Consider the following 14139-nt stretch of genomic DNA (forward strand, 5'->3'; position numbering starts at 1 on the left):
GATCGCCAAAGAATGGATGCTTTTGAATTATGGTGCTGGTGGAGACTCTTGAGAGTCCCATGGACTGCAAGAAGATCAAACCTCTCCATTCTTAAGGAAATCAGCCCTGAGTGCTCACTGGAAGGGCAGATCCTGAAGCTGAGGCTCCAATACTTTGGCCACCTCATGAGAAGAGAAGACTCCCTGGAAAAAACCCTGATGTTGGGAAAGATTGAGGGCACAAGGAGAAGGGGACGACAGAGGACGAGATGGTTGGACAGTGTTCTCGAAGCTACCAGCATGAATTTGACCAAACTGCGGGAAGCAGTGGAAGACAGGAGTGCCTGACGTGCTCTGGTCCATGGGGTCACGAAGAGTCGGACACGACTAAATGACTAAACAACAACAAGGAGGCCAGTTCCAAAAGAAGGGCATGGGCTTCTTCTGCAATTAGAGCACTGGTCCTCAGTCATCAGAACAAAAGAACTGGCCTGCTGGATCAGGCCAGTGGCTCATCTAGTCCAAAATCCTGGTCTCACAGTGGCCAACTAGGTGACCAAAGCAGGAAACCAGCAAGCACAAAAGCAGCCCTCTCGTGGTTTACAGCAACTGGTATCCATCGAGAGCCCTCCCCTCCATGAATTTGTCTCAGCCTCATCTAAAGCCATTCAAGTTGGTGGCCATCACTGCTTCTAGGGTGTGCTGGGCCCGGGAGCAACGCGGTCCAGGTCTGGTCCCGAATCCAAGGATTCCACAAGAAGTCAGTCCAACAGGGCCAAGGCAGGACACCAGGCTAGGTCAGGCACAGGATAACAGGCAGGTAACAGCAATGTTGCTCCCACAACCTGGGGCAGGGTCCAGCAGCCTTTTATCTCTGATGGGGTAACGCCCGGTCCTGATCCCCCAGTGACTCACCTCCCTGCCTCGCCCGAAGGCGAGCGTTCCTCCTGCGAGTACTCAGGTCTCTGCTTCTCTCAGACCTGAGTCTCTGCAGCTCGGGAGACGTCGGTGGGTTACTAGACCCAGAGGCCGCCTCAGCCTCTCCTGACCCAATTGGTAGTGGAGCAGCTGCATGTGACAACGAGGTAATCCCTGCATCTGGAGCCAGGGCAGGCTCAGGCCCCTGACTCGGCTCAGCTTGTGCTTGTTGCAAGGGAACCTGTGCAGACTGGGGCTCTTCAGAATCAGGCCCCAGACTCGGTTCGGATGCCGCCTGAGGCAGAGGCCATCACATGGGGAGCAAGTTCCATAGTTTAACTGTGCAGCTTGTGAGGGCTACTAGCCAGTCCAGAACATCAGGAAGAACTTTCTGACAATGAGAGCTGTTTGACAGTGGAACGGCCTCCCTCAGGAGGTGACGGACTCTCCTTCTTTGGAGGATTTTAAGCAGAGATTGGATGGCCATCTGCCATGGATGTTTTAACTGGGATTCCTGCACTGCAGGGGGTTAGACTGGATGACCCTTGGGATCCCTTCTACAATTCTATGATTCTATGACTTCGGATCACCAAAATCTGAGGAGATGTACAAGGAAGGATTTCAGAATTTTTGAGGGGGAAGTCACACAGGCTTTTGGTGGCACATTCAGAGCCAGAATCTACACCAGGCATCCCCAACCTTTGGCCCTCCAGATGTTTTGGACTACAACTCCCATCATCCCTAACTGCTGGTCCTGTTAGCTAGGGATCATGGGAGTTGTAGGCCAAAGCATCTGGAGGGCTGCAGGTTGGGGGTACCTGGTCTACACCTTCCCCCTTTGGACTGAAGGGATCCGCATTCCCATCTGTACGGTCCCCTTGTCTGGCCGCAGACTGTGCCAAGCATGAATGGGGCATCTCACAGTCACTGCCTTGTGAGAGCCAAATTCTTGCTTGCTCTCCCAGCATGAAGTCCACTCTCCGCCCTGCGTTTGCCCGAAACTCGATCCCTTTGCTCCTCTGCCTAACCTCTGCCTGGGAAAGCAAAGGCTTTGATCGGGACTGCGAGGGAAGAGATTGATGGCTGCAATAAAGCCCCTGCGTATTCTTCATTTCCCACTATCCATCACTCCCCAGAGAGCATTTTGCTTTTCGCCAAAATGAATAGCGCAACAGTGAATTGGGAAGTGTTTGAGGGGTGGGAGGGGATGGAGGAGCAGAGAGTGCAATGAGAGCATATTGCATGTGGCTTTTAATAAAAACGATAAGAGATCTGACTCAAGAACAGCTTTTGATTTCTTTTAGAGGGAGTTAATTCAATTCAATTGAACTTTGCGCAGGAAGGTAGCTCAGCTGAGCCAGGAATCTGGGCTTGAAAGTCATCCTGGATGGTGGCTGCCATTGTTAAAACATAAGTCTGACTCAGTGTAGACCCATTGAAATTAATGAACCTAAGTTAGTCGGGTCCATTCACTTCAATGGGTTTGTTCTTTGTAAGACTTGCAAGTGAATCTAAGCAAACCGAAACAGGGTCCATTTTGCAAGCGTGGGCAGGAGGCAGGCAGAGCACACATGATATTGGGGGCTCTCTTGGAATCTGGGGCTGCAGCAACGGGAAGAAACAGGACCCTCTTGGGATGTGAATGCTCCACACTTTCTCCATCCAGACTCAGGCTGTATACATGCGTAAATGAACCATAGATCATAAAGATGCCACAGACTTCTGTGTCTCATTGTCCTAAAGTAAACACAGTCCCCAAGAAGTGCAACTGATATCCCTGGACTCTTGCACTGCTCAGAGATTTGTGAGGAGGGGGCGCCATATATATTGACAAACTGGCCTCATTCCCTAGATCTGAGAATGTAAGAGGAGCCTGCTGGATCAGGCCAATGGCCCATCTGGTCCAGTGTTCAAGCAGGATCTGAGCACAAGGGCCCTCTCCCCTTCTGTGGTTTCCAGAAAAAGCACTGTGGCATTCAGCTATGGAGACAGCATAGCCATTGTGGCTAGGTAAAGGTAAAGGGACCCCTGACCATTAGGTCCAGTCGTGGCCGCCTGGGGTTGTGGCGCTCATCTCACTTTATTGTCCGAGGGAGCCGGCGTACAACTTCCGGGTCATGTGGCCAGCATGTCTAAGCTGCTTCTGGCGAACCAGAGCAGCGCATGGAAACGCCGTTTACCTTCCCGCCGGAGCGGTACCTATTTATCTACTTGCACTTTGATGTGCTTTCGAACTGCTAGGTTGGCAGGAGCAGAGACTGAGCAACGGGAGCTCACCCTGTTGCGGGGATTCGAACCGCCAACCTTCTGATCAGCAAGTCCTAGGCTCTGTGGTTTAACCCACAGCGCCACCCGCATCCCTTTACCATTGTGGCTAGTAGCTGCCAATAACTGTCTCCTCCATGAACTGGTCCACTCGCTTCCAATATTTTGATCCGTTTTGCGGTGGCCACATGTCCTGATTTACAGAGGACCATCCTAGTCTGTTTGAAGGCTTCCTCTAACTAAAGGGCTGTCTGGTTCATGCCCAGTTCAGTGATGCAGATCCCTAAGAAAATAAAGCAAGGGCCCTGGAGAGGCCCACCTGCAGTTTGCCCCTGGAAGGCAGGCTGGGCAGACAGGCAGCTCCCTGTCTCGCTCCCTGGGGCAAGAGGGCTTGTATTTAAATCTACTTAAATCTGAAGCTGCATTTATACATCAAAGCACATGCAAACTCTATGCCAATCTTCCTCCTCTTTTTTAAGGCAGTGTGTTTAAAGTAGCTACCCTTCTCTAGCAGAAAAGTTTTCCAGGAGTATTTCATATGAATTAGGTAACCCCCAAAGAGTATTTTGTTGAAGTTCAAATGATAACAGCCATTGCAGTAAGTTCCAGGGTAGGTAGGTAGGTAGGTAGGTAGGTAGGTTAATAGGTGTACAAAATCAATATATCTACAGAAATGTATGAAGGACCAGGATGCAGCTCAGCAATCAACACCTCACCCTTTAAAAACAAAACAAAACTCACACACACTCCTCCTTCCTGCAAAGAGCTCAAAATCACTTAATGCCCGCTCCCCCACTTTATCCTACAATAACCCTGCAAGGTAGGTGGGGCTACTTCTGCACTCCATCCCAAGGAAAGCTTTGTCTTGCTTTCCCCTGCCTACGTACCAACCAGTTCCCATTCCAGGATGCGGAGGGGGGATTTGGCAAAGTGTCTCAGAAGGCAACCTGACCCACTTTGGAAGAGCTAAAGGCAGCTGCAAACGTGCGAGGGATTATTAAGGCTAGAAGCAAGGCTATTCAGTTCCAGCAGCACCTGTTGCAACTGAAAGGTGGACCTGGGGCTTTGTGTACACACAGGACAGCTTTGTTCTCCTGGTCTGGATACATGGTGCTTTGCAGACTTAATACAGATCAAGCCACACTCTTCTGTGCCCATGTTCTCTATCCTTTACCTTCACCCCACTCTCTCTCCCTCTCTCCAGGGAAACAGCCTGAGGAAAAAAATTGCGGCAGGCAAACTAAAGAGAGGCAGAAAGAAAAATTCGATTCATGCGTGGGATTTTATTTTCTTCTTCAGATGGAAGCATCCTGCTGCTACCTGTTTGCCATCTGAGGTGCGGTGGCCCAGACACAGGTTTTGCATCTCAGTGAGGACAGGGTCTCAGACTCACCACAGCTACGTGCCAGCAATTCCAAAGGAGGGCCAGAAATTATCAAATGCGTTCAATCAGATATATTATACTTCCATAAGTAAAAAGGTAAAGGGACCCCTGACCATTAGGTCCAGTCGTGACCGACTCTGGGGTTGTGGCGCTCATCTCACTTTACGGGCCGAGGAAGCTGGCGTACAGCTTCCGGGTCATGTGGCCAGCATGACTAAGCCACTTCTGGTGAACCAAAGCAGCGCATGGAAATGCCGTTTACCTTCCCGCCGGAGCAGTACCTATTTATCTACTTGTACTTTGATGTGCTTTCGAACTGCTAGGTTGGCAGGAGCAGGGACCGAGCAACGGGAGCTCACCCCCTTGCGGGGATTTGAACTGCCGACCTTCTGATCGGCAAGTCCTAGGCTCTGTGGTTTAACCCACAGCGCCACCCACGTCCCTCCATAAGTATTGACTGTAACCAAATGTTTGTTCTGAGTACCCAGCAGCTGTTTGAGAATCCAGGAAGCTTTCATCTGCAACTGGCTGCACATCAGTTTGGGCATTTTGAACTGCTGTGGTGTTGTGTAGCACCACAAATCCACACAGTAGCATGAAAATTAGACCTGAAGTGGGAAATAGATGGCTGGAGTGCCTAAAAAATATAGCCATGTGGGAAGTTGCCTGAAAGCAGTCAGAGCATTTGTCCATCTGGCTCCATCTTTCCTACCAAAATCAGTTTTAGACAGCAGTCTCTCCCAAGGCACCCCGGAGATACCACGGGCTGAGCCTGGGACCTTCTGCATGTACAGTATGTTCTCTACCACCAAGCTATGGCCCTTCTCAGATCTCATATGAGGCAAGTTCAGGTAGACAGTGAAGAGATGACTCACAGGCCCCATCCACCATTTAACTAGGGTGAAAAAGAAGAAGAAGAATTTGGATTTGATATCCCACTTTATCACTACCCGAAAGAGTCTCAAAGCGGCTAACATTCTCCTTTCCCTTCCTCCCCCATAACAAACACTCTGTGAGGTGAGTGGGGCTGAGACTTCAGAGAAGTGTGACTAGCCCAAGGTCACCCAGCAGCTGCATGTGGAGGAGCGGAGACGTGAACCCGGTTCACCAGATTACGAGGCTATCGCTCTTAACCACTACACCATGCCAATATATTCCAAACTGTCACTTCTCCATCTAATATAAAAGGATGCTCTGAATCTATGCATAAACTAGAGGCAGCTAACCTGCAGCCCTCCAGATGCTGAGTGATTCCAACTCATTCCTGACGATTGGTTGTAGGGCCAAAGGTAAACCAAATTCTTGATTTAAACAGCTTTCTTCCCTGTGACCGAGATGTTTTCAAGAGTAACAAATGAGGTGGGGATGGGGGCAAAGAACAGTGGCTTATATGAAACCAAAACAAACAAGCATTATGCCCTGCTGGGTTCATGAAGGCTGATCAAGAATTGCTTGAAGATGAACGCATCACCGCCAGTGGAGTCTTCTTGGCATCTTCTCCTGCTGAACAGGTGAAAGGTGGACAGGAGGAACAATCCTAGTGGAATCAATGGCTCCCAAAGCCATTGGATGGCTGAACAGGCTGCAAAACCTTGCCAACCCAACACCTTGCTTGCCTGACCTAGATTAAGAGCAGTTGCTGTGATGTTCTCCAGATGTTCAGTTCCAACTCCCATCAGCCCAGCAAGGACAGCCAATGGTCAGGGATGATGTTGCAGCTGCAGTCCAATTACATCTGGAGGTCATCACTCTGCCCCCAACCTCAGTGAAAGGAGGTTGTCCCCATCCATATGATTCAATAATGAATCATATTGCAAACAGCAGTTTTGCAGCCTGTTTGAGTCTGGGATGCTTCCTGTTAAGAACATGTTGTGGCCTGCAGTGGGATTGCGATAGGGCACTATCTCTGTGTTCTTGTGGTATTGGAGCCTTGGCCATTATCTGCTGCTATTTCCTCGTGTCAAAAAGGCCTTGTCCCTTATCTCACTACTCCCAGGGGCTGGGGGCTGGGGCTCGGGGGGGGGGGGGGAGAAGCATGGCATCAGCTTCCCCAGCAGAGAAGAAGGGGTGAGGGAAGATCTACATCAGGAACAAGGGGGGGGGGGGAGAAGAATCAACATGGGGATTTGCTGCCCTGGTGAATTATGGTGCCTGAGGCAGTTGCCCCACCTTGCCACATGGGTGGGCCGGCCCTGTTGGTGGCAGAGCTCATGCTTTACGCACAGATGGATGGAGGCTCGATCTCTGGCATCTCCAGGTAGGGCTGGTGTTATGTACAGAGTTGAATAGGATTCAAAATGCAGCAGTCTGATTGGTCCTAGAACAATAGGATCCAAACTGCAGCAGTCTGATTGGTCCTAGAACAATAGGATCCAAACTGCAGCAGTCTGATTGGTCCTAGAACAATAGGATCCAAAATGCAGCAGTCTGATTGGTCCTAGAACAATAGGATCCAAAATGCAGCAGTCTGATTGGTCCTAGAACAATAGGATTCAGAATGCAGCAGTCTGATTGGTCCTAGAACAATAGGATTCAGAATGCAGTAGTCTGATTGGTCCTAGAACAATGGAGCAGTATGATTGGTCTGCAGGAGCAACCTAATCCAGCTCCAGGTGGAAGTGAATCCACAACCTGATTGGCCTACAGGGGAATCCCGGAATTAGCCAATCATGTGCAGCCCATGGTGTAAATAATGTATATAAAGCAGATACTTTGAGGGGACATTCATTCATTCCTCCTCACCACAATGAGCTGAATAAAGAGCATGAAATCCACTCTTGACTCCGAGTATATTTCAGCTGGGAAAGAAGGAAGCCTGAAATTCTGACAGAGCAGAGGCCCATAGGCCAAACAACATTTCGGGGGGCCCAGGCCAGAAGTAGTAGAAGCAAAAGGCAGCACTTCTTCAAGCAGTGCATAGTTGAGCCTTGGAACTAGGCAGTGATGGGGACTAACCTAGATGGCTTTAAAAGACAATTCGGCAAATGAATGGAGAAGAGGGCTATGGATGACTCCTAGCCACAATGGCTATGCTCTATCTTTGCAGTGGGAGGCAGCAATGCGTCTGAATTCCACCGGTGGGGGTTGGTTCTTGCGTTTGGGTCCTGCTGGCTGGTATCCCACAGCCACTCTGAGAACAGGGATAGCAGGCCAAGCAAAAAGGCCCAATTCCTCCTCACCCCCTCAGAACTGCATCGTCATATTATGGCAGGTGAAGATGACAGACTATATGGAACTTGCCAAACTGACTGGGAGAATCCGAGACCAGAGAGAAGAGACGGTGGAAGAAGATTGGAAGAAGTTTAAAGAATATCTGAAAAAATATGTTAATATTTAAATTTCAGAATAGCCTTGGAAGTGGATATAGGCTGTAGGATTAGAAGTAGAAGATAGTGCATTTTAAAATAGTATTATTTGTAAGTGATAAAATGTGAAGATTTTTATGGTAAAAGTAAGCGTGATAAAAAAATGGTTAAAAATTATGATATATGTAAACTGCTAAAGATGAGGTAAAATGAAAATCAGATAGGGAGACCTGGGGAAGCTCATCTAACAATGTTTAGAAAAAATAAGGATAAGACAAGAATTTGTTTGTATTGTTTGTTTTTCTGTTTGTGTTGTTTAGTTGTGTTATAAAATGAATAAAAAAAAATTGGGGGAAAAAAAAGAAAGAACTGCATCATCATACAGTGGTACCTCAGGTTAAGTACTTAATTCGTTCTGGAGGTCTGTACTTAACCTGAAACTGTTCTTAACCTTAAGCACCACTTTAGCTAATGGGGCCTCCTGCTGCTGCTGCACCGCCGGAGCACAATTTCTGTTCTCATCCTGAAGCAAAGTTCTTAACCTGAAGCACTATTTCTGGGTTAGTGGAGTCTGTAACCTGAAGTGTATGTAACCCAAGGTACCACTGTATTGGGAAAAGGTTCACTTGTTGGACTGCGGCTTGCCATCCACATTGCAGAAGAAAAGTCCTGCCATAACCTGCCCACTCAAATCAACCATCTCTGCATCATCTCGCTATTGTTGTAATGGAGATTAGTGCAGCCCTCATTGTTTATTTAGCAAAAATTCATCAATGGCTGTGAGCTGACCTCAAGCCAAGGAGATAGGTAACTATACAACCTTAAGAAGACATCTAAAGCAGTGTTGCCATATGTCCAGAATTTCCTGGACATATCTGGCCATCGGCTGTCGGAAACAGTGTGTGAGCGTAAATGGCTGACATCCAGGAAAATCCGCATGTATGGCAGCCCATGTCGGCAGTGTTGTTTCTGGCAATTTCCCTTAAAAATAGCTCAACAACTTTCCCAAAAGAATCTCAACAACTTTTCTGTCTGGATTTTCACTCCTTGAAATATGGCAACCCTATCCGAAGGCTGATCGCCGAAGAATTGATGCTTTTGAATTATGGTGCTGGAGGAGACTCTTGAGAGTCCCATGGACTGCAAGAAGATCAAACCTCTCCATTCTGAAGGAAATCAGCCCTGAGTGCTCACTGGAAGGACAGATTGTGAAGCTGAGGCTCCAGTACTTTGGCCACCTCATGAGAAGAGAAGACTCCCTGGAGAAGACCCTGATGTTGGGAAAGATGGAGGGCACAAGGAGAAGGGGGCGACAGAGGACGAGATGGTTGGATAGTGTTTTCGAGGTTACCAGCATGAGTCTGACCAAGCTGCGGGGGGCAGTGGAGGACAGGAGTGCCTGGCGTTCTCTGGTCCATGGGGTCACGAAGAGTCGGACACGACTAAACGACTAAACAACAACAATCCGAAGGCAGCCCTACATAGAGAAGTCTTCTAAATGGTGTGTGTGTGTGTGTGTGTGTGTGTTGGAAGCTGCCCAGAGTGGCTGGGGCAACCAGCGCCAGATGGGTGGGGTGTAAACAAAAACAAATAAAAATATTAGTAGTAGTAGTATTAGTATTATTATTAGTATTATTATGGAATAGGTAAAGGTAAAGGGACCCCTGAGCATTAGGTCCAGTCGTGACCGACTCTGGGGATGTGGCGGTCATCTCACTTTATTGGCCGAGGGAGCCGGCGTACAGCTTCCGGGTCATGTGGCCAGCATGACTAAGCCGCTTCTGGCATACCAGAGCAGCGCACGGAAATGCCGTTTACCTTCCCGCCGGAGTGGTACCTATTTATCTACTTGCACTTTGACGTGCTTTCGAACTGCTAGGTGGGCAGGAGCTGGGACCAAACAACGGGAGCTCACCCTGTCACGGGGATTTGAACCGCTGACCTTCTGATCGGCAAGTCCTAGGCTCTGTGGTTTAACCCACAGCAAATAGGATGCCCTTATTTTCATCAGGGAAATGTTGGAGGCTTTGCATCAAGGCTTAGAGTGTTTAACCTCTGGGTGCAGAGGGAAGGCCTGGAATATGCTTAGGGTACATCAAAGGAATGGACAGGGTGGGTGATGAAGGCTGGTTCACTAATCTTCAGGGGCCCCCCACCAAGAGGAGAGGTCAACCAAACAAGAATCACAGCCTTCCCACAGTGATTCGGGTTTAATCTCTGCTTGGTGGGAGTCCAGTCCCGAATAGGAAGAGGGTTTGGAGTTCAGCCCTTCCGGACAAAACCACGGCCACTGGCGAAGGCTGTCCGTGCTTCAACCCTGAACACACAATAATAATAATAAAGCTCTGGCTCCAGAGGGCCCAGAGTAAATGCAGAGTAACTCGAGAGCAATAAAAATACAGATTTAGAATGAAATTAGATGAGACGCCATCCACACAATTGCTAAATGCATGAATAGGTTTTTTGAAAGTAAATTGCAAATGTGGAGCATTTAGCCTTTTGCTCTTACATCACCTAACAGTGATGTGCCCTGCCTTTGATACTTGAGCTGGTTGTTTTAAGGACTCACACTATATTGTTTGACGGTAAATTATTTCAGTTGATTTTCTGTGGTTGTAAACAGCCCTTCAGGTGAAAGGGAAGAAATCTAACAGATAATAATAAAGTACTCCTTTCCCCATTCGCTCCAATGGAAGCTGCTGCAAATAAGAAGTGCAGGGGCCCAATATGGATCAGGACCACAACAGGGGCGACAAAGAGCTAAAGCCCCCAACCTCTCATGCCAAGATTCAGATTCAGATCAGGCCCCCTTTGCATTGGGGAGGGGGGTTGAAGCTTCCATTGGGATGAATGGGAAATGGAGGAAATCACGGTAACTGAAGAGCTCATTTTATTTTAAAAAATACATTACAATATAATTTGTATCCACTTTGTATTGGTTAGCAAATCTGAAATACAAGCATCATAAACAATTCTTTTTTAAAACAAGAAAACAAGCCCATGTCAAAATCTGATGCTTCACCTGTTTTGAAGTCCTGCCAATGAACATGTCTTTGTTCAAGCGAAAGCTCCCCCAACTTTCCCATAAATATTCCTGAATGCCTTTGAAACTTTACTCTGGAGAGTAGTCATATTGATAATGACAGCTTGGGGTTAGGTGGAAATTGGCAGAGCTCTAAACAAAGCATCCAATTTTTAATGTGTTTGAAGATTTAAATTCCAGCAACTACACATAAATCCCAGCAAATGCGTAAGAGAAAAACTCAGGAACTCCAGAAATTAAATTATACTGGACAGAAAAAGTTGCAATTCTCGTTTTATTCTCTCTCTCTCTCTCTCTCTCTCACTCACTCACACACACACACACACACACAGAGAGAGAGAGAGAGAGAGAGAGAGAGAGAGAGAGAGAGAGAGACTTCTTAACAGGAAAGAATTCATGTAATACTTCCAGGTTCTAATTAAGACAAATTCTAAAGAGGATTTGAAAACAAAACTTTTGTACTTTGGATCACCAGGAACGCTGCTTTCATAAGAAAGAAAACTGCCAGCTTTCTTTGTACGACAATCCCCACAGGTTGAATAACTGGGGATTTTAAACGTTACTGTTCAGTACGGTGGTTACATAGAACTTTTTTTGCAGCTTTTTTTAAAAGGCTAATCGTTTAACGCATGGCCAGCCCAAAGTTCATTGGTAAAGGAAATAAGATGGTTTGAAGGCAGAGCAGGTAAAACAGAATATTACCTTGTTTGCAATCAAGATCTCCAAAGGCAGGCTAGCAGAGAGAGAAGGCTAACTTCTCCCCAGTAGGTAGACAAAACAACTTGATGAGAGGAGTCCAGATTGTTCAAAGACATGCAAAATCTGCTGATTTCTCCCCTTCCTGCCCAGAGGTGCCCCCTTGGAACCTGTTTTCCTTAAGAGCTCATTGCCTGGGGTTCAGCCTCGAGAGGCGAGGGAACTCTGCAAAGCCCAGCTGAGCCCAAGTCTCCCCTCATCTGACCAGGGGATCCCAGGAGAGATGCAGCCCCAGGGAAGCACACTTGGGAGGCAAAGTTCAGCTGGCGGGCAGAGAGTGAAGGATCTCCTCCAGGCAAAGAACTTTATCCCCTTCACGGCTAAAAGGGCTTGGCTTGGGGCCAGCCCAGGGATCAGAAAATTGAAAACAAGCAGCCCTGTGATTCTCCTCCTCCACGGCTGGTCTAGGAAGGCAGCAGAGAAGCCCTTCCGCCCACAAGGATTTTGTCCATCCCTCTCTTCTATTCTTAATCCCTCTGGCCTATAAGTGTGGAGGGAGTTATTCATTCACTTATTTATTTACTGCGTTTATATTCCACCTCTTCCTTCAAAGCGCTCAAGGAGGCGTACATGGTCCTCCTTCTCCTCATTTAATCTGCACAACAACCCTGTGAGGTGGGTTAGGCTGGGAAAAGACAGTGATTTAGACCACTATTAGCATATAAACAAGGGATGTGGGTGGTGCTTTGGGTTAAACCACAGAGCCCAGGACTTGCCGATCGGAAGGTCGGCGCTTCGAATCCCCGTGATGGGGTGAGCGCCCGTTGCTCGGTCCCTGCTCCTGCCAACCTAGCAGTTCGAAAGCATTTCAAAGTGCAAGTAGATAAATAGGTACCACTGTGGCGGGAAGGTAAACGGCATTTCCGTGCGCTCTGGTTCACCAGAAGCGGCTTAGTCATGCTGGCCACATGACCCGGAAAAACCGTCTGTGGACAAACGTCAGCTCCCTCGGCCAGTAAAGCGAGATGAGCGCGCAACCCCCAAGTCATTTGCGACTGGACTTAACTGTCAGGGGTCCTTTACCTTTAGTAGCACCTTTAACATAGTAACTTCAAAGGCACCTGGATTTGATCTATGACTACCCATTTAAGGACCTTTGCCAAGAAGGGGAGATGGGCAATTGGCTGGTAATTGCTTAGATTTTTCCAAATCCAGGGGTGGTTTCTCACCAGTGCCTCAAGCAGACAGGAACCACCCTCTCTTGCAGGCAAGCATTAACCACCTCCCTGGCCCAGCTGGCTGTCCCCTCCCTGCTTGTTTTTATCAGCCAAGAGGGACAAGGGTCCAGAATACAAGTGGTCACCCTGACTGATCTGAGCACCTTGTCCACATCCTTGAGTCCTACTAATTGGGTGCCACAATTTCAGAAGGATACAGACAAACAGGACTCTCTAGGTTGGAGGGGGGGCTGGCACACGACCCAGAGCTGTGTGCCCCTTATCTGACCTGCCCACCTCCCACACCTTAACTCCCCCTACCCTGAACCGCTGCAATTGGGACCCCCCTCCTCTCCTCAGCTCCTCTCCTCCCAAACACATATCCCCTCCCTCAATAAAAAACGACAGCAGCAAAATACCCATGCAAATTAAAAACAGCTACAATAGTGTTAAGCTTTAACACTGAGTGGGTTCTCTGTCTTTCTACGCAATGTAAGAATGAAATAAAGTTATGAGCCGTAGTAGATTTAGTAGCTGCTCTGTGTGTACACTGATTTTTAAAATCTTTGATATCTCGCTGACCTCACCCTTGCTTGCTACGCACGACAACCATTGTTTACCTGAAGGCAAGCAACACTTCTGCACTGAGTTGCCAAGGCTCCACCCAAACAAACTTTTCTCTGCCATCTCCCACCTGTGAAATTTGTTGGACAGGTGTCTTCTTTTCAGCGGCTCCAATTGCAGAGAGCTTTTCACGGCTGCTGAAGGAGCAACAGCTTTCTTAAACTGCTCCCCAGACAGGGGTGGCATTGTGGTTTTTCTTTTCCCTGAATGCACAAGTTTTCAGTGAATGGGCTGTGGATTCCGCGTGGAGCGTGAAGCACATGGAGAAGGAAACCAGGCATTTTGGAGGAAATGTTTGGCCTCTTTAGGGCAATAGAGGAAATCTGCTTTGGAGAAATCCCCTTTTGCCAATCTGTGGCAGCCCTTGCTGATGGTATCTGCCCCACATGAGACAACAGCAGCTCCTCAAAGATGGTGCCGTCTACATGGTCAAAGGAAGGACTGATCCATGGAGGAGCACAGAGGCAGAATTACTAGTGAGCCATATCCAAGCAACCGCTAGCAGTCTCTGGATTCTTCACTGCCACACTGACATTTTCCGTCCTGCGGCTTTGGCAAGCCATGGCTGGCAAGGCAGCGGAGCCCCGCGTCCCTGTGACTTTGCAGAAGTCGCGGCTGAAGGCTGAGGAGAAGGTCCTAGACTTGGACTTTGAGCTGGTGAGCGTGCAGTTCAATGAGGCCGGGAGGTATGCTCTGAGGCTCACGGTG

The 14139-nt window shown here is 48.2% G+C and overlaps 1 protein-coding gene across 1 annotated transcript in view; it reads right to left on the reverse strand.

Moving 5' to 3' along the window:
• STRA6 (signaling receptor and transporter of retinol STRA6) overlaps positions 1-12010 on the reverse strand; it is a 51497-nt gene extending 39487 nt beyond the window's left edge. The window contains exon 1 of the mRNA XM_079991587.1: positions 11597-12010. The gene's annotated coding sequence lies outside the window, so the exon portion shown is untranslated. The remainder of the gene's footprint in view (positions 1-11596) is intronic.
• Between the last annotated feature and the right edge of the window lie 2129 nt (positions 12011-14139).

This window comes from Podarcis cretensis (assembly GCF_951804945.1).
Source record: "Podarcis cretensis genome assembly, chromosome: 9".
In the NCBI taxonomy this organism is placed as follows: Eukaryota; Metazoa; Chordata; class Lepidosauria; order Squamata; family Lacertidae; genus Podarcis; species Podarcis cretensis.